Raw genomic sequence first — 21,271 nt, forward strand, 5'->3', positions numbered from 1 at the left:
ATAACTAGGGGTTTTCTCATGACTGGCAGTCACTTTGTTCTGTTCCACCCCCCTTTTATAGCTTTGGCACAAGGCGGGAATCTTTTGTCTCTCTGGGTCCCCACCCCTTCTTCTAAATGGAAAAGTAGTAGATTTAAGATGGATTCCAGTACCAGGTGACATGGTCACACGTCCTGTGAGACCCTAGCCTCCATTCTTCCAGGGCTGGCCTGCATGCACCCAGGAAGGTTTGCAAGTAAACAAAACCATTTACAGACAATTGTCCTAGTCAATGGGAGCCATCCAGATTCCAAACCACCATTAATGGCCCATACTTTGCATAATTACAATAGGACCCCAGAGTTATACTTCATATTCCTAGTTTCAGATACAAGAATGATACATTCATACAAATGAACACCCTCAGTAGATTATAAGATTTGTAATGATACCTACAAGAGACCTTTTGCATAAAGCATATTCCAGTTACATGATATTCACATTCATTAGCATATTTTCATAAAACATGTGGAGTGCAACGTCACAGTCATGTGCTGGAATTTTGAACAACAACATCCAAACTCTTTCTAAATTCATATCTGCAGAAAGCCACAAGAGGAAGATGCAGGGAAGCTCATGTTTGATGGTTCCCCCCCATGTTTCTTGGTGCCTCCTTTGTTTATTTTGATTATACTTTTATTTATGCAGTTTCCATTATCTTTCTCTTGGTTCATCAACCTCATTAAAGGGCCAAACTCCATTCAGCTACCCATAATCCCCATTGCAGAATCAGTGGGGTTGGGATTTTTCACTTCCTGTCCTAAATGATAGGTAAATGCCTATAATTCTGATCCCAGCAGTTCCTGTGGTGCCTGTTGGAGGGGAGTCATGTGCCCAAGAGGCCTTGCAGGAGCTATTGCCATCACAGAGAGTAGTTTGAGAGCCAAATTAGCAATCAACATTACCCAAAAGCGCCACAGTAGTGTGAATTCATTGTTTCATTGACTATAGTACTGTATAGTCATATTAGTCTCACAGCAAAATGACTGACCAAGTATTATTATTTTATCAACTACAACTGGTTAATGATATAGTAAAAGCATCCTGATTAGTTAATAATTAAATCACACAGCGTTTTAATATCATGTGCTGCAAAGAGCTGCTAGAGACGCATTAAAGAATCACTTGCAGTTCCCAAGCCTCAGTCTGAATATCATGGGGTAGAGGTACCTTCATGAGGCACCAGACAGGAGGGGACCAGTAGGGAGCAGGGAGAGCAGCCAGATTTCCAACCTCACTGCAGGTAACTCTTGCTACTGTCAGGAAGTGGAGAAAAGTGACTTGGCTCCTTTGTCTGCTGCTCCACATTCCAGTTCCCATGGTGAATTATGAAGCTAACCAGTGTCAGAGCAACCCCAGCAGAGAGACAGGCAGTAGCAGGCTTCTGTGCCAGCCACTAGCAGACATGGTAAGTGTACAGAGAAACTGAAAGGGTGAGTGAGGCAAGACGAGGGTGACCAGATGTCCCGATTTTATAGGGACAGTCCTGATTTTTGGGTCTTTTTCTTATAGGTGCCTATTACCCCCCACCTCCTGTCCCGATTTTTCCCATTTGCTGTCTGGTCACCCTAGGCAAGACACTGGATGGTGAAGGGATTGGCAGCACCGTCAGAGATGGAGGGCATGGTGGCAGGGTTTGGTTGATTCTACGTAGCTGTAAGTGCAGAGCTAAGGAAGAGGGACACTTCAAAATTGTGTAGTGGGGCCTACTTAGGCCGTGCAAGTTTCCTTTACACTGTGCTGCCAACATTCCTTGGTCCTGCCCTGGAAGGACCATCTCTAGTGGAGGACCTTGGCCTCTTTGCTGAGACAGTTTATAAGGGCAATGGCTCCAATTAGGAGCGGCAAGAGAAGGCAGTAGCCTCCCCCCCCCCCAAGTTTCATACAGGAAGCGTGCAAGCTCCCAGGTGGAGCTCTTAACCTACAGCACAGGATTAGTGTGAAATGTAAATTCTGCAGAGGAGAGGTGCCCCTGCAGCAGGGAGTCAGTATTTTATTTACAAACAGAGGCAGGGTGATTAAGATACGAAAGGGCTGGTGATTAAATTAAGGATATGGAAGTTTTTAGTGAGGTAACACCTCTAGAGCCCCAGGCAGGTGCAGTATAACCTCATGGGGCCTTGCCCTAATAGGATGTTTCCAAAGTTAAATGATCTATTCGAAGCTTGGTAAACTGCAAAGAAGTGATAGAAAGTAATCTAGATTTTTCTACAATTGTTTCAATTGTTGTATTCAAGATTTAAATACATTAAAATTTTAAGCCTAACCAATGTTACTTAAGTGACTTGACACAAGATGTGAGAACATGTTAGTATTAGAGCTGAGTGGGTCTAATATTTATAAAATCCTCTTTTTTTTTTTTAATATAGAAATTAGACAAAGTGCTCCTGTCAGCTAATTTCTAAATGATCTGCAAAAAAATCTGAGTTTTCAGGTGCCTAAGTAGCCCTTGGAATCACAGTTAAAGTTGCCCACCCCTCCTAAATCTAAAATGGCACCCCTGTATAAAGGGGCAACTAGTGTTAGTTGCTTAGGTGTATTTGTTAGATTGACACGTGTCCACCGATGTATGCAGTGCTGTTGTAACCTTGTTGGTCCCAGGTATTACAGAGACAAGGCGGGGTGAGGTAATGTCTTTTATTGGACCAACTTCTGTTGATGAGAGAGACAAGCTTTCGATCTTACACAGAGCTCAGACATGAAGGAGATACAGATACCTCACCCACCTTGTCTTACTTGTCCACTGAGAAATATACAGTGACCGACCAAACCCATTTCACCTAAGGGCCTCCCAACAGCTGTCTGATGGGAACAACTTCTAATCCCTACACAAATGGGTTGGATTTACACTCTAGGGCTAGAGGTAAGTCTCTGCCAATTACCAACCATAATTCCAGCCAAGGGTCCCACGCTAGCCATAGCTCTTCCCCTGCCTGCATGTATACCTTACAACCAGAGATGCACAATCCATTTCACTTAGCTGCTTATATAAGGCTGTTATTGTAGCAATGCTGCTTTAGACATTGTTTAATACTGTGTTGAGTCTATTCGTTTATTTCCTCCTCACACCCACACCCTGTTTCGAGGAGGAAGCTCTGATACTTATAGGACTTCTCTTTCTCTGTAAAAAAAAAAGTCCTTATAATTGCTTCATTTCAGCTGCTATGGGAAACACAGAAAGGGAACAAGCTGGATTCTTTCCTAAGGCTTCATTTATTGGCAGCATTGGGTAGAAGGCATATCAAGTGAACACAGTCATGGCTGGGAAATGAATCACAGAATATCAGGATTGAAAAGGACCTCAGGAGGTCATCTAGTCCAACCCCCTGCTCAAAGCAGGACCAATTCCTAACTAAAATGGGAATTTTACTTGACAGCAATCTTTGGGATTAGGAAAAAAAGAGAAAAAATTGAAGGTGCGGGAGAGGAGGGTTAGGGGAAAAACAACAACAAACAGATACACTCTGTTCTGTGCTGCTTTCATAACATGAGAGCTTCCATTCATCAGGGCTGCATCTGAGTCATCCCTTCAGCAGAGGAGTCATTAATCAGGCTAGCCTCATTGTAATATAAAAGGCCAAGGTGTCTGTTTGGGGAAAGGCAGCCTTCTGGTACAGCACAGCTGTGCTTAGCTCATCCAGGCTCCCATTGTTAGCCATGCAAGGCCACCGGGCTGTAGCTCTTTCGGATGTGACTGACAATTTCTGTTAGGGAGCCTCCTAGGGCAGAGAGGGCTATGCAGCTCCATCCAGAATCCTCCAGCTCACTTTGATAATATCTGTGCTAAGTACGCCATGCCTGCCATCAAATCCATGTAGGTCTCAAACACCCCTACCTTTCAAATCCAGTACTCAGATCTCAGTGGAAGAATGGGACATCCCAAGCAATAGCTGAATCCAAGCTGGGGCCTTACGATGAGAAGAGTGTGTATTAAAAGTATTTTGGGGGGGGGGGGGGGGGGGGGGGATTGTGTCACCAGTAAGACACCGAAGGGCCTAACGAAATCTGATTCCTATGGCTGGCCTCATTGTTGAGTCTGACACTCGAACAGGATGTGCGTGGTCTGCCACGTGAGCCCTCCCCATGGTTGGGGTTACCTCTTCTGTAACCAAGCTGCAAAGAGGTGGTCTAAGATGGGAGTTTGCTCTCCCCGGCTGTGCTGATAGGAGCTAGGATGAGCTGCTCTCTGTTCATAGAATCATAGAATTATAGAAGATTAGGGTTGGAAGAGACCTCAGGAAGTCATCTAGTCCAACCCCCTGCTCAAAGCACCAACTAAATCATAGCACCAACACCAACTAAATCATCCCAGCCAGGGCTTTGTCAAGCCGGGCCTTAAAAACCTCTAAGGACGGAGATTCCACCACCTCCCTAGGTAACCCATTCCAGTGCTTCACCACCCTCCTAGTGAAATAGTGTTTCCTAATATCCAACCTAGACCTCCCTCACTGCAACTTGAGACCATTGCTCCTTGTTCTCTCATCTGCCACCACTGAGAACAGCCGAGCTCCATCCTCTTTGGAACCCCGCCTCAGGTAGTTGAAGAATGCTATCAAATCCCCCCTCATGCTTCTCTTCTGCAGACTAAACAAGCCCAGTTCCCTCAGCCTCTCTTTGTAAGTCATGTGCCCCAGCCCCCTGATCATTTTTGTTGCCCTCTGCTGGAATCTCTCCAATTTGTCCACATCCTTTCTGTAGTGGTGGGCCCAAAATTGTATGCAATACTCCAAATGTGGCCTCACCAGTGCCGAATAGAGGGGAATAATCACTTCCCTCAATCTGCTGGCAATGCTCCTAATACAGCCCAATATGCTGCAACAAGGGCACACTGCTGACTCATATCCAGCTTCTCATCCACTGTAATCCCCAGGTCTTTTTCTGAAGAGCTGCTGCTTAGCTAGTCGGTCCCCAGCCTGTAGCAGTGCATGGGATTCTTCCATCCTAAATGCAGGACTCTACACTTGTCCTTGTTGAATCTCATCAGATTTCTTTTGGCCCAATCCTCCAATTTGTCTAGGTCACTCTGGATCCTATCCCTACCTTCCAGCATATCTACTTCTCCCTCCAGTTTAGGGTCATCCATGAACTTGCTGATGGTGCAATCTATCCCATCGTCCAGATCATTAATAAAGATGTTAAACGAAACCAGTCCCAGGACAGACCCCTGGGGCACTCCGCTTGATAACGACTGCCAACTAAACATCGAGCTGTTGATCACTACCTGTTGAGGCTGACAATCTAGCCAGCTTTCTCTTCACCTTATAGTCCATTCATCCAATCCATACTTTTTTAATTTGCTGGCAAGAATACTGTGGGAGACCATATCAAAACCTTTACTAAAGTTAAGATATATCACGTCCACCGCTTTCCCCATATCCACAGAGCCAGTTATCTCATCATAGAAGGCAATCAGGTTGGTCAGGCATGACTTGCCCTTGGTGAATCCATGCTGACTGTTCCTGACCCCCTACCTCTCCTCCAAGTGCTTCAAAATGGTTTCCTTGAGGACCTGCTCCATGATTTTTCCAGGGGTGCTGCCTTCCTGTGGTCTTGCTAGTAAAAGCCATGCTGATGTAATCCTGTCTGGAAATCCCTTCCCATCCTGGATGAATCAGGTGAAGCCACACTGAGTTGGTCTTGGCTGGCAGTGGCTCTTTGAAGGTCTCATAGTACATGTGACAAACTGCTGTGAGTAAAACCAGAGATTTGCTCATGGGGATAACTGAGCTTGGCTCTATTTGCTTATTCAGGTTGCCAAGGCCGTGCTTATCTAACCTTCCCTCCCCATCCTGCTCTGCATGGAAACAGCCGTATTTATGCAGCTGAGGCAGGAGTTCTTTTTGTTTTAACTCTTAAAAGTTTGAAATCTTGGAAGACTGTCCTGACCGTCTCTCTCTCTCGCTCTCTCTCATTGGATAAAAGACACACATAAAAGAGCGAGTATATGGAGAGCCCACGTTCTCCTTTTTGGAAATGTACATATTGCTCTGTCTTGCCTGCATTCACCAGTCCGTTCAAATGCATATAGGTGCAACTAACCCTTGTTCCCTCAGCTGTTTTACATCATTGATCACCATAATTATCAGAGTAGCACTGAGAAGCCCCAAACAAGATGAGGGCCCTATTCTGCTAAAAACCAGTTAGATGAATAGCAAGTGATGGTCCGTGCCCCAAAGAGGACACATCATGTCAATGAGGCCTGTATTACTTTGTCCTCCTCTTCCACTCACCTTCTGTTTCCTTAAGCTACTTGTCATCTTGTTCCCTTTGCTAAATAGACTTGCACACTTGATGGCCGCCTGCCATCTTTGACTATTATAGTGGCGACTCTGTGGGCCTGATTCTCATTACTCCAGTGTTACACTGATCTACTTCAGGGATGTGATTCCTGATTTATGCCAGTGTAAGTGAAAGGAGAGATGATACTCTACAGAACATTGTATGCTTCTCGAGTCTGCAGCTGCAAGAAGGGAGTTAAGTGGCCCTGATATGGCAACTCTACCATGTGCTGTCTGCCACCAGATGGGCTATTGTGAAAAGGTTGCAGCCATGAGCTTCCCCACGTGTGTGGATTTCTTTCAGAGACTCCTGTTATGGCACTTTCTGTCTTTAAGTACTGCAGGCTCAGGGTGCACCATGTTCAGCACAGTATGTACAACCAATAGGAGTAAGTTGTGAGTGGTTAATTAGAATGTGCTTTGCTTTCTATCAGTTCTGTGCTGTTACAGAATGTACAAGTTGCTGTTTCCATAGCAAAGCCAATTTCTGCAGCTCACAACTACTCCCAAGTTGAGGGAGGCCGTGGCCTGGCCCCACCAGGCCTTCTGAAGAGGTTTTATTCAATTACAGAGTTATCTAGTTTTGCATGCGACTTAAAATATTTAGTGTTACACAGCCTATTTTTAAATACATGAGGGACAATATACTGTAATGAACTAGTTGGAGTACACATATGTATGCACCACTGGCCTCTTCAGGAGGGAATCAAGATTGTTCATCAGTGTGTCCTAGGCCCAACACTGATAATTGCTAAAGAAGATTCTCCTTCAGCCTAACTCGAGGGAGTCTGTAATTTTTGTAGCAAAAGTAGATAAAGTTCTATCCCAGTCATTGCGATGAGGTTCTGTGTGGCTGAGACATAGTGATAACCGTGTTATTCCTAGATAGAATTGAGTTTGTTGCAGTACAAATAACTGCACATTCTGATGTTTCTGTGTAGCCCTCGGTGTCTGGCACCCATTATGTAAGTGGAGACCACACACATATACTGTTCCATTCCCTCAGAACAGATTTGAAACTGAGTGGCAAATAAGCATGCTGGGATTTCCTACATTTCTTCAGGAGATGTGACACATTTCCTGTCCTATTTCAAATTCCCAAGAAAGGAATATGTTATGTGAAAAGTTTTAAAATTTAGAGTTAACAATGTCTACTAACAGAGCTTATTTACATAAATTAATAACTCTATAAAACCTACAGAAATAATACATGCGTTTGACTATTACCTGCATTGGCCCTATGAGTGAATGCCATGCAGATAGTTATATGATGGACTGAGGCAAATCTAGGGTAGTAACATGCCCACAACCTTCAATTACTAAAGGTCTCACAAGATGCTCAAATTATACTCACTGTGTGACACTGAATCTTCCTATGCCTGAGCATTGCCATCTGTACATTGGGCATAATAAGAAGATATTGACATCATGATGAGATGAACATCTAGATTTGTTGTCCTTCAAGGTATATGCTGATCTCAGGTCCAGCTCAGTGAGTATTTACCTCTTAGGTCAATAAATCATGAACTCACCTCAGTTAAAGTTAAGATCTGATTATTGTCCCCCTTTTAAAGATGGGGAAGCCAAGACATTGAGTTTGAATGACTTGTCCCAGGTTACATAGTGAATGCTGGACTGGTTTGGGAATAGCAGGTCCTGATGTGCAGATTTCTGCTTTAACCACTATATCATACTCCATCCCTGCCATAGTTTGTTTTAGTGTCTGAGCTGCTGAGGTGGTTAATTTAAGGATTTGTGGGAGAAGTAGTTTCTCTTCTTGGCCAGCTGCAGCACTTCCCAAAGGTGAATAAGATGAGCTCGGTTATTAGTCTTTAATGCCCTTCAGAGAGGTTTGTTGTTTGCATGTTGCTGAGAACATGCTGATGTATATCATTGGACTTGGCCGAGCAGCACTTCCCATGACCTCGGTAGAGAATTTTGGAAAGAAAATTAAAACAAAAACAAACTGGCCTGAAAGAGGAGACCTTTTCAGTAAGTGTGTTGAAAGCATTTACGTCAAGAAACTAGTAAACCATGCAGAAGCTTTCCCCCTGGTTCTTGCTTTCAGAGCGGAGTGAAAATGTTGGTGTGAGGTGATTTGTGGAGGTGCTGTCTGCTGACACAAGGACCCTTGTGTTACTTATCTGAGTTCTGACTTTGCCTTTTGTAATATTTACGACATGCTTGTTGCTACCAATATATCACTAGAGCATAAGAGACTGTGCCTCTGTCTCTCACCCTCTTCCCTTGCCCGGTGGCCCAGAGAGACTGGAAATTGCTCATCTGCCCAGTCACCAGGGAATTTTTATTTCTGCTTTAGGTTTAATTGATTTGTCATGTTCCAGGAACCCTGGGGTGGGTTTTAGGCAAATTTTGCTGCTTCTGATCAACAAACTGCATGTGGGGAGCAGGAAGAGAATAATAATAATAATAGTAATAGTAATAAAAAATCCACAGAGGAAAATAAAAATGAAAAAAATAAAAATGAAAAATGTGGTACTTCTTTTCAGTTCCTGCCACACTAAAAAGGGGGCTGTTGTATGGCATCGTAGGTCTGCCTTTTCTCTTTCAAATGTCTGCAGGAAATCCACAGGTACTAAAGGCATTGGTGCCGCTGCACTTTCAGAGGAAAATATGAGGGGATTGTAATGGGATGCAGAGGTCACTTGGTTCAAATCTGGTCCCCATTTAGTAATGACCCAAAGTCATGATAGCTGTTGAATGGTTCTCTGTGAAATGAATGATTCTCTCTGCTTATTTCCTACAAAGGTTGGTGTCCCCCTTAAAATATACCCCCTTCAAAATATGACTTTAATGGGACTTAAGTGGTACATAGACTTCATGCTAACTTTCTGCACATGCGTGAATTTCATTTGGAAGTGTGTCCTGAGAACATCCTCTCCTCCACTTTCGAACATCCCACAACTTAGCCACACAGCTCCTGTTCACTTCACTGAGAGTTGCAGCTAGGCTTGGCTGGGTCAGTATGCTTTTGGGGGAGAGGTCAGCTACAGCCATTGTCCTTTCCTGTGAGGTCACATGCAAATCACAGGTGTCCAGGGAAGGACTCAGTAAAATCGTGGCTTTGAAGTTATTTTTATCTGTCTGTGGCCTCAGTCTCTAGGTCTCATTTCCCAGCAAACCTTTTGTCAAGGTACTGTGTGATACTGGGATATTTTCACTTCACTTTTGAATGTTAAGTTTGTGCTTTTTCCCACAGGCCTTTCCCTCTCCTCAGATGTTGTTTGGCCCCATAATCTCTCTGCTATCCTGACCCAGCCAAGGCCCTGCACTTCGCTGGGGAGAAGAGAGGCAGGGCATGGAGGAACAAGCTGTTCCCTCATTTCAAGGAAGGAACATAACCCCACAGCCGTGATTGCAGTTACCAAGCACATCAAAGACTAAATTTCCTTTACAGTGCATAGTCCCCATCCAGTGACAATACCTCTGCTAAACTGTGCTGGCAAGAGTCCCAGTTGGAGACATCTGTTCTGCACATACTAACGAGGGGCGCTGCATGGAGAGAATTATAGGTCTCTGCCCTGCAATTACAGCCCTTACTTTGTCATTTTGCTTCTCTTCTTGTGGAATCAGTCAGCGATCTGTACTTGCTTTGTGTTATTAGTTATCCCCCCTCCCCAGGCTGCTGAGAGCTTGCTGCAGCTTGCCCCTGGCTGCTTTAGCAGGGCTGGCAGACGTGCTGCCTCCCTCCATATGACGTGGATTCAGCAGCTGCTAAAGTTTCCCTAGCCAAAAGCCAGGGCCGGCTCCAGCATTTCTGCCGCCCCAAGCAAAAAAAGCCACGATCGGCTAGAGGAGTGAGGGACCTGCCGCCCCCAAATTGCCGCAGGTGCGCCCCTCTCCCTTGGCTGCCCCAAGCACCTGCTTGTTAAGCTGGTGCCTGGAGCTGGCCCTGCCAAAAGCATCAGGCACCAGGGGTCACTTCTGGGAAATGCCTGCATGTGTTCAGCAGTGCTGGGAGGTAGACCTTGAAGGTTCAATAACTTCTATTTGCTGTTTGGGCCAGATATGAAGACAAGTGGTGCTTGTCCGGGATGGCAGACATGTGTATATATATATGCATGGGGGAGTCATTTATATAGTGAGGGAAGGGCACAGTATAAAACTCAGGTTCAAAGTGGTCTGGCAAGACATTTTTCTTTAATTTTGAAAAATCCTTTCTTTTCCTCGCTGTTGTTTAAAATAGCCCATTGGAAAACTCCACACTGAAATTGCTTTCCTCACCATTTTTTCCCCTTCCATCTAGTGGTTTGCAGTTGTAGGGTCACTCTTTATTACATGGTTATATATGAGTACTGGGCTGCACACATACTGGTTTGTGGATATAAGGGGCCTGTATGGTTCAAAGTACAATGGATCATGTAGGTTAAAGTCTAAAACACTGGAAGAATTGTATCCGACACACTTAACTATCCACATTATGCTTTTTCTTGTGCTAATTCTGAATATTATTGCCAAAGCTTCCCCTAGAGATGGTACTTGCAGAACCCTCCATTACACTAGGTAAAAGAGGTATTTGAAAGGTCATTTTCAAAGCAGAGCTGTTTTTCTTGGAATATCTTAGGTAAAGAGTGACCCAGCCAGGAGGAGTGACCAGTATAATTTTACTGGGTTTAATCCAATATCTGAGAGACTAATTTTGCCATCCTTGCTTACATTGCATAGCACCTTACTGCATATGTGGCCCCTCTGAAATCAGTGGGCCTGTCTGTGCAGTAGGTTACCAGTTCATTTGAATGAAGATGGTAGAATTAGACTTTTTGGGGAATGTCTACACAGCAGCTGGGAGGTGCGATTCCCAGCGCAGATAGGCAGACTCCTGCTAGCTCCACTCGAGCAAGTGCGCTAAAAATAGCAGTGTGGACGTGGCACTGGCAGGGGCTCAGGCTAGCAGCTCAAGTCCAAACCTGCCTGACCCCCTGGGTGTGAACCCAAGTCTCAGCGTTCACACTTCTATTTCTTAGTGCGCTAGCTCAAGCAAAGTTAGTGTGAGTCTGTCTAGCTGGGCTGGGAATCACACCTCTCAGCTGCAGTGTAGACCTATGCGTAACTGAGGGTGTTCACATATCACATCCACTATCCAGTTCACAAGTCTCTGAATGGAAGAGGCCAAGGCCTAGAATGGGATATTGAGGTCAGGACTGAATTGTGGGGGACTGGAATTGTGGGATAGGAGCACAGGTCAGGATTGAGCTGTGTCACAGAACTGACGAGAAGGACGCCTGCACCCCACCTTGCCTGCACGCTGCCTCTCTCTAGTCAGTGTTAACATTTATGAGCACAAAACTTGCCCCAAATGGAAAATCTCCTTTAAGCTATAAACTGAAGTGAGTAGATTGGCTGTGGAGCTTGATGTAGGCATGGGAGGACCCAGAGGAAGTTGGGATTCACTGAATAATTAAGAACTTCAAAATCTCTGGTAAGAACTCACAGGTTTGGCAGTTTTGGGGACGGGGGATGAGGAGGATGCTGTGCAGTTCTGCAGATCTTTCTTCCTGATAGAACCAAGCCGAGGGACATAGAATTACTGCCCAGCATGGCAGCTTTCTCTACAGAGATGTTTCAGATCTTTAGAGCAACCTCAGTAATTTGCTCTCCCAACAAACTGGTGCCTGATGTTTCACAGAATCACAAAAGTTAGAAACAATAAACAATATGCCTTTTCCCTCCAGCCCATCTCCTTGTAAATGCAAGCTCCTTCCCTTCATAACATTTTTAGTGTCTTGTCCAGTCTATCTTAAAAATTATCAAGTGATGGAGCTTCCATCATTCCCACAACTTAATACATATCACTGTCAGGCAAGCTTCCCTGATCTTTAATCTCCCCTTTCTTTATTGCATCCCATTTGATCTCACTCTTACCCTGCCCATACAGCACAAAATAATTCCTCTTCTTTTTTTATTATTTGCACTCTTCCTACACTTGTAGACTCTTATAAAGTCCTCCCTTAGTTGTCATTAAGCCAAGCTACAAAGATTTTTAGCTCTTTTAATCCTTAACAGTCCCTCTAGCTCCCTGATCATTTTTGTTTCTCTTCCCTGAACTCCCTCCTATTTTTTCATATCTCTCTGGTAATATGATGCCCATGACTGAGTGCAGTAACCCAGATGATGTCCCCCAGAGCCCTACCCAGAACTATTGCTTCTCAGCTGCATGACATGATTTCTTTTGTAGCCGTATCTTACTGCAAATTCATTTTCAAAGGAACACCACCTCCCCCTGCAAGAGAATGTAGATTTAAGCCTTCCAGGAGAGGTGGAGGATGACTCCTAGCAACTATAACCCCACTCTCTCTGTGGAAACCTTCCTCTCCCTATCCCCACTAAAAAGGGTAGATGAAAACATACCACTTATATATAACAAGAAAATCTCTAATATCATCAATGGCTCCACTGTTCCAATTTTCAAAGAGATCAGATCTGTGATAATCAGCATCCAGACAGCCCAAGGTGAGAACCAAAGGTTTAAACCAAAGGTGTGCAAACTGCGGAGCACCCCCCACCCCAGGGTGATCACAAGAGGTTCTTGGAGGGCAGGGGGACAAAGAAGCTCTGATCCTATTCCTGTGACACTGTATGAAATCTGGGAGACACTTTAATATTGATAACAACAATATCATATAAAATTGCAAGGAATCTGACCATGTAAGGTATCTGTGAAAATGTTATGATTATCTTGTTTATATGTTTGTATCACCTTTGTATTGTGAGTTATAGATACGTATGGTATATCTGTATTTCCAAACTTGTGCTGTGTTTCTGGGTGATAGCCCCAGACAGATTGGCATCAGCACTGCCTCGCCTGTTTGATGTCCCATCAAGGGTCATAAGCTGTACAATGAATCCATTAAAAGGAGCCAGGGGATACACCTTATGAGTCAGCAAAGCATGTAGGGGAAAGTTGGTAGACAGAACTCTAAGGCTTTCCCATGCCACGTGCTGTGAAGCTTGTGTTTGGGATACAGGAAGTACAAGCCACATGGCAAAAGGAATATAAAGGGCAGTTGCATCATTTCCATTTTGTCTTCAATCCTTCCTGCTTCTTACTCCCAGAAGCAACTGTTCTACAAATGAAGGTCCAAACAAAGGACTGAATGACCCATCCAAACTTTGGATGTGTTCCAGAGGGACTTTCAAACCAGCAAACTCACCACTACTGCTAAGAACCTGATAAATGGACTTTGAAGTATCTGTATGTATCTGTTGCATCCGAAGAAGTGGGCTGTAGTCCACGAAAGCTTATGCTCAAATAAATTTGTTAGTTTCTAAGGTGCCACAAGTACTCCTGTTCTTTTTGTATGTATGTGATTGCTTTATCATTTAACAATTCTTTTTTCTTTTCTTTTCTTTTCTTTTCTTTTGTAATAAACCTTCAGTTTTAGGTACTACAGGATTGGCTGTCCGCATGGTATTTTGGGTAATATCCAAACCTGTACTGACCTGGTAATGTGGCTGGTCCTTTGGGGTCAGAAGAACATTTTTTATAGTGAGCAGAGTTTTTATGTAACTTCTCACTGTACTGGATCTATGTGCTGATTGGGAGCCAGAGAATTGGAATGCAGTAAAAGGGGCCATGCTATTTCTTTATTAGCTTCTTGATAACCAGGGTGGGGGATCAGGAGCACAGTTTGTGACTGGTTGGTGAATCTATCCTTTTTGCAGCCTCCTCTAATCTTGGCATTTTCAGTGAGGGTTGCCCCAGGCACCCCGGGTCACACTGCCATAATAGCAGGAGTAGGATAAAAATAGAGTGGGTATTGTGGGGTGGGACATGAGCAGTATTAAAAAAAAAAAAAAAAAAAAAAAGTCCTCCCACTGGGCAAATAACATGAATGCCCCGGCCAGCAGCCGCCGGTCTCCGGCTGCCCAGCTCTGAAGGCAGCACTGCCCCCAGCAGTAGCGCAGAAGTAATGGATTACTTCAAATTACAAGTAATGGAGTGGGGGAAGTGACAAATTCTGTAAATAGTAAAGGGGGTGCGACAAGAAAAATTAGCACATCACTGGGTTAAACCCCCAAAATGAGCAGTTGAATCAACTGATTGCATACTATATTATTGTACTATCACAGTGTATCAAGTAAAGTCTTTCATGAAAGCTTGTAGTGTTCTGAACTTGATGGTCATGAGATAGATGTATAACCACAGTCTGTGTATATATGTATTTATGTATATAGAAAACTGAGCTCATAACCTATACTACAATTTCAAGCACACCTCACAGCAAGGTGTGGTTGTCCAGTGAAGAAGAGACAATGGGGGACCATTAACGTTAATGGAAAGACATTGAGACATCCCCACTCTTCAATCAAGAAGGATTTCCACACTAAATAAGCGTGAGTCACCATGGACTAAGAGAAGAAAAATAAAAAAGAGAAAAAAAGCCTTTTAAAAGCAGGCTTGTGTCTGAATTTTGGGATCCAGAAACTGAGGGACAGTCACTTGGCAGGTGCTGCCTGTGAAATGCTGGATCCCCTCTATAGCATGGGATATGCTGGGAAACTGTTCAGAGGCAATAAATAACTTCTTTTTTTAGATAAAATCCCTTTTCTAATCAGGGCTGGCTCTATTATTTTTGCCCCAAACAAAAAAAAAGAAAAAGCCGCTTGGACTGCTGCCCGAACTGCTGAAGCAAAAAAAAGCCACCCGGACTGTGCCGCCCCAAGAATGGATGGAATGCCGCCCCTTAGCATGTGCCGCCCCCAGCATATGCTTCCTCCGCTGGTGCCTGGAGCCAGCCCTGTTTCTAATACTAGAAGTGCAAAGCTTGAGGTTGTGCCTTTATTTTCTGTGTAACTTGTATGTGTTTGTTTTCCCCTTACTGTTTCACCTTTGAATCTGTGTTTTTTCTATTAAATAAACCTTCAGTTCATTTTTACCCCTCTGTTCTGCTAACTGTGTGGAGTGTGTCAAAGCAGGCTGGTGACTGGGGGGACTGGTTTCATACCTTTAAGGGGTGACGAATTGGCAGGGAAAAGTCAGAGTGTCTGGTAGTTAGGAACTTGGGAAATATGGATTTAGGAAGACTCAAGACTGGAAGGGCTGTTGGTGTTACCCTGCAAGGAGTGACTAGGCTGGTGGAAGCCAGGATGAGATCTTGTTCATGTGTACAAGCTACTAGTGTCAGGGGTCTGAACCAAAGCTGCACAGCAAAAGGCACCCAAGGTTACAGAGCAGGCAGTAATAGAATTCCTTAGTGGTCTGGATGATCCCCAAAATGTCACCGTTTTCCCTTCCTTTGGGTCCTGTTTCTCTTCTGATCCTCATAATGCTCTGGGGAAGAGCAACTAATGGAGCAATAAAACCACTTGGAAGGGAGCATGACTCCCTTCAAAGAGTCTCAGTGCTGACATTTTTGGTAATGCTGTGGCAGCTATTTTCATTTCTGGGCAATTGTGACAGAGGATACCAGGCCTTCGTGGCCCCATACCGGGGCTCTGCTGCACCCCCGCCCTAGAAAACAATTAGCAGTGAGGAAAACAGCAGCCATTTTGGGAACCAGTGAGATCTGGTCGCCCAGAAGACAGAAGGGCTGGGAACCAGCAAAAGCCAATTAAGACCCACCAGGCTGAAATAAAAGGAGCTGCCTGCTGCCAGAGAAACCAGGCAAGGCCACGGCTCCTTACTGGCCACAGTCAGTGACAAGGGCTAAGAAGGAACCTTGCTGATTCAATCCCAGAGAGAGAATTTAACCCAGAAAGGGTAAGAATCTATTTTGTTTAAATTTGGCCCAGAAGACAAGGAACAGTTTCAATTTTTGAGTTCATCATACCCCGGAAGGGGTTTTGGACTGTGTGACCTGGATGGAGGGCCAAGACACAGAAGACCCACCGAGACAGGCTGATAGCTTTCGGGGGTGCTGGTAGCCAAAGAGAAAGGCACCACCATGAGCGGACGGCCAGGAGCTGCTCAAGAGATGAGTGCAACCCACCACAGCAATGCTCTGTAAGTTGCATGGTCTGCATTAATGTTCTCTCACTGCAGACACTGTACCATATATGAACTGTTAGACTACATTTTCTGGAGAAAATAATCCAGATCAAAGTTTGATGCATCCAAACTGAAGGTGTTTTGGGTCTCTTGGTGGGAGAAAGGGGGATATAACATAAGTTATCCTTCTGTAAAGGATCTCAGTTATTTACAAACAACAATTGACTTAGCTTCACAATTCCCTGTGAAGTAGATAAGTGTAGTTATTCCCGTTTTACAGATGGTGAAACTGAGACATGTTAGGGGACTTGCCCATGGTTAAACTGTCAGTGAATGGCAGAGATGAGATTAGATCACAGAAGTCCTGACTCCCTGTCCCTTGCTCCAACCACTAGATTACCCTCCCCCTTAGTATAAAAGGTAGAAACGATTGCCTCTGCTGGGTGAAGGCTTCAGAGTCTGCACCAGCCAACCACAGCCTCCAAATTTCAGACAAAATGTTTTCTGCATGGCAACAGTAAACTCAAACTAAAAGCCTTAAGAAAGAGCAGGGAAGGGGAGGGAAGGAACGGCTGGAACAGGGAAGAGGCCATTCCAAGTCTTACAGAAGATCTAGAAAATAAAACATTTTTCCCGCACTCTTTAGCCCAAAGGGAAAGAGGGGTGACAAAAGGGTCAAATTCAGTGTACACAGCTCCCTCTTTCAGGCATCTGGCCCAATGGCAGGAGAGCTGGGTGATTAGACAGAATTTTTGGCACACACTCTGGGGACCAACAACTGTCACTGACTTCCTCCCTGGCTCGCTTTAAATGTGCAGCTGGACAAGTTTTGTGTCCTGGTCTGGCCCCATCTGCTCTTTGTTTATGCTGTGATACACTCCACCTGACCCAAGATGACAATGCTTCCAACTCACCCTCATGTTACAAATCTTCTCCATGGAATACATTATCCTTTCTCTTAGTGCCCAGTTTGGTGCGAGTCTGTAATAAACCGCTAAAGGGTTCCCTCACTCTCTCAGCAGGGACAGTGTGGTATATGGGAATGAACAGGCAGAAGCCAGTGGTTTGGTTTACTGGGATCTTGGCCCAAAGCTTGAACTGAACCAAATACTCTCTGAGGTTTGAAAAAGTTCAGGTCACTTTTTTTTTCTTGAGTTATAAAATGCTTATTCTTAATGTCCCCATATCTTCAGAGATTTAAAATGCCGCCCTGAAATCCCACACAATAGGCCCTTTCTCCAATATTCCCAGACTCCTGTGCGCAGGAAATATGGAGTAATCTCAGGATTTCCAACCTGAGTACACTAGGATCTTATAGATTTTCCAGCCTAAGTCCTCTAGGCCACACGGGTTCAGAACAGACAGAAATGGGCCTGAGCTGCAAAGTTCAAATCCTCCTCCAAGGTTTTGATTTGGTTTCACTATAGAAGTCTTGATATGCTGATGTTTGGTTTGGGACCCATCTTTGCTTGGGGTCAGGATCCAGGCTTTTAGGTAACTGTCTGAACTAAAGTTCCAGATCTATCCCTGACTAGTCCTTACAAAATTCAGCCCAAACCTCTTGGCTCTGCACAATTTCTACCTGGAACAGTGAGGCTTGATCAAAACTTGACCCAACCTTGGCAAAAAGTTTGTGAACTTAAGCACACCTGGCCTGAGCTCCAGGTTTGTAACAAAACCGCAAACCTGCTGAGCTTCATATGGTTCCAAATTCTGTTAGGAAGGTTTCACCCAGCTGCTGGGCTAAATTATAACATAGTGTTAATTTTTTATTGATTAGTCAGTGTACTCTCTGCTGTATAATAAAAAGGGAAAGACTAGCTCCCTACCCTCAAATGGCCTGTAATCTAAATGAATGGGTGACAAAGACCAGGCATAGTCTTCTCTCCCAAGTGCACTGTGGATTTTTGTTCATTAATGTAATTTGTTTGGAAAAAGCTTGCTGAATAAATGAATTTTGAGGAAGTTGAGTGGGCACAATGGCCCAATGCATCCTTGGTGTAACTCTATTGACGTCAGCTCCCAGTGCCTTATGCAATCCCAGGATCATCGCTTCTAGTTCATATTCTCTGCCTGTATTCGTATGGTCTTGCATCTGGTTCATGCTTTTGTTACTGCAGCTGTGTGCTGGGCTGACTGTTTCAGTGATTTCCCCCCACAATCACCACTCCCCTGCACGAATCCTCAATTCCTTCTTTGAAGCTGTGTGATTGTTCTAATAAGTGCATATTCCCCAGCTTGGCTCCCTGTTCCTAGACTAATTTATATGACTATTATCCTCTTCATTGGTGCCAGTTTACCGTGAATGCAAAAATTTGACCATTATGATCTGAGCTATTCTTTAAAATTCCAAAGTAGCTAAATAGTGAATAGAAAATGCCATTTGTTTGTTAAAACTCAGCAATCAAAAATGCTGCCCTTTGATGGATCTGACTTGTGGGGCTGAGTCTCCTCATAATGTGTGGACTAGATAATGGGATCCTGCAAACCGTTGTGCTTCTGGGGAGACAGGTAGGGGACAGCATTACCAGGCTATAGCAGGCACAGCTGTGCAAATGCTGTCATGGACAAAGCTCTGCAGATTTTGCAGCTCATATTGATCAGCAGGAGGAAGATAAGTGAAAATCAAAGGAATAGGAATTGAAGAAGGAAACATGGATTTCATTCAGTAGAGATGTATTAGAAATCCAAATGCCCATCATGGCTATACCAAACTATTGCACTGTGATGCTGCTCTGGTGGGAATTGAACATAGTAATTGCCATACCGGATCAGACCAATGGTTCATTTACTCCAGTATCCTGTCTATAGCAATGACTGATATCTGCTGCTTCAGAGGATGACGTAAAACTCCCATGTAGGCAATACCATGCCTACAGGGGAAGTTTCTTCCTAATTCATGCTGCAGATGTTATTTTTGCTATTATACAAATGCCTAACAGATTTTTTTAAATCATACTAAGCATTTTTCTTTAGATTGTAAGCTCTCTGAAGTAGATACTGTCTTTCTAGTTACTGTGAAGTCCCTAGCACAAATCCGTGCATCACAAAAACAATACATGGTAATAATTTGCTTCAATATTTTGTGGCTGGAAGTTCCACAGGTGAATTATGTGCTCTTTGAGTGGGAAAAATCCTTTGATCAGTTTTAAATTTATTGTCTTTTACATTTCATTGGGTGCCCTCTTGTTCTTGTATTAAAATAAAGGGTAAGTCGGTGTGTTTAACTGACCTTGTCTAGAGCAATGCTTATTTTGGATACCCCATTATATCCCCTCTTATTCACTTCCTCTATAAACTAAACAATCCAAATCTTGTAATATCTCTTTTCATATGGGAGTCTTTCCAAGCCTCTAATTTTTATTGCCCTTTTCTAGATCTTTTCTATTTTTCTGCTGTATCCTTCTTGAGATGAGTTGACCAAAACTGAACACAACATTCTAGATGAGGATATATCAAAATTTACATAATGGTTTTATAATATTTTCAACATTGTACGTATTCCTAAGCTTGCTTGTTTGTTTTTTACTACTGCTAAGAACTGAGCTGATATTTTCATTGAGTTATCCACAGTGATGCCTGTGTCTCTTCTCAGGAGTGGTTATATTTCATTTACAAACCATCAGTGTGCATGAATTGTTCCAAGTGGGTATTACTCTGCACTTTTCTGTGCTGAATTTAATCTGTTCTCATGTTGCCCAATTGCCTCATTGGAGGGCCTCCTGAGGCACCTCACAATTTTCCTGTCTTCATATCAAGTAACACCTGTTCAAATTCAGATCATTGGAGTACTTCACTATTTACCTCCTTCCACGTTGAAAACATCCACTTATTCCTGCTCCTTGCTTTCTGTCTTGTAGCCAAATTCACGATATTCCTCTGGGTATGCTGGACTTTTCTGGATTGGTATTTCTGTCCCAGTATATCATAGGTAGAGGAAGACTGTATTTTATCAGCAATTTGTCTATCCTTAGGAATGATCGCTACAGCAATTTGTTATAGTTACTGCTTTTTAATAGGAATATGGCTGATTTACTCATTAAATTTTGTATACAAATGATAGAGTATCAACCTGCTTGCTTCCTGGATGTACTTTTCACCTTGACTCACTGAAGGTGCTGGATGGCTCAGGGGACTGGGAAAGGGTAATGGGCCCTTTAACTCTGATAACAGTTTGAATCCTCTAGGGCTCAGTAGTGAGCAAGTTTCCATCTGACGTTTTATCGGTGGTTTTGAGAAAGCAGGTGTCCCCATCCCAAAAGCCATCATCACAACTGCTACTCTTGTGGGCCATCTCAACAGGGAGACTAAGGTTCGAAGGAAGGATGGAGAGTGAGTTCCCCTTCCCACCTGCAGGAGGGGGTAGAGCACCTTCTGTTTACCCTAAAACCATGAGTAAATATTATTATTATTTATTTATTAGAGTTACTATAATAATAATATCAGCTCTGGAAGCTGGCCTCCCTTGGTATCATCATTCTAGGCCTCTACTCGCAGTGTTGTGGTTTATGGGAGATGAGGAACTCTCTTATGAAAGTCACCACTGAGATAAACTGCAGGCCTAGCCTCCACACATTGAGCCCGTCCGGTATTGGAGAACGGAGACAGTGAGACGTGGTTACATTGAAACTAAGAGAGAATTCCTATAAACAGGGCCAAATGCAGCAGAAAAATTTCCCATATAAGGCAAGACGCTGCTACCTGCTAGTTTGCATTTGTCTTACTGGCGGGTTTGAGCTTGTGCTGGCGCCCACAGCTTTTTACATTCTTTTCTATGTATCATTTTCTCCCCTCCTCTCTCCCTTCATTTTTATGTTTTGAACTAAAGCTGGACACAGCAGCTGACACATTTGGGCTTTTTCCCCAGTCTCCCATCTCTTATTTATGTCTGTAAATGTTTTGTTTTATCTGACGTGAATTTGCCAGAGAAATGTTGGGCCCAGCTCCAGGCAACCCCATTTCCTTCTTCCATCTCGAGACATTCCTGAGTCCTGCAGCACAAACT

General features: G+C 43.8%; 1 long non-coding RNA gene across 1 annotated transcript; it reads left to right on the forward strand.

Annotated features, from left to right (window-relative positions):
- The first annotated feature begins 1,118 nt into the window (after positions 1-1,118).
- On the forward strand, positions 1,119-13,611 carry LOC135983110 (uncharacterized). The gene is made up of 2 exons (XR_010600600.1): positions 1,119-1,447; positions 9,538-13,611. It is a non-coding gene; the product is annotated as an uncharacterized LOC135983110 (long non-coding RNA).
- The last annotated feature ends 7,660 nt before the right edge of the window (positions 13,612-21,271 follow it).

The sequence above is a fragment of the Chrysemys picta genome, chromosome 4 (assembly GCF_011386835.1).
Source record: "Chrysemys picta bellii isolate R12L10 chromosome 4, ASM1138683v2, whole genome shotgun sequence".
NCBI lineage: Eukaryota > Metazoa > Chordata > Testudines > Emydidae > Chrysemys > Chrysemys picta.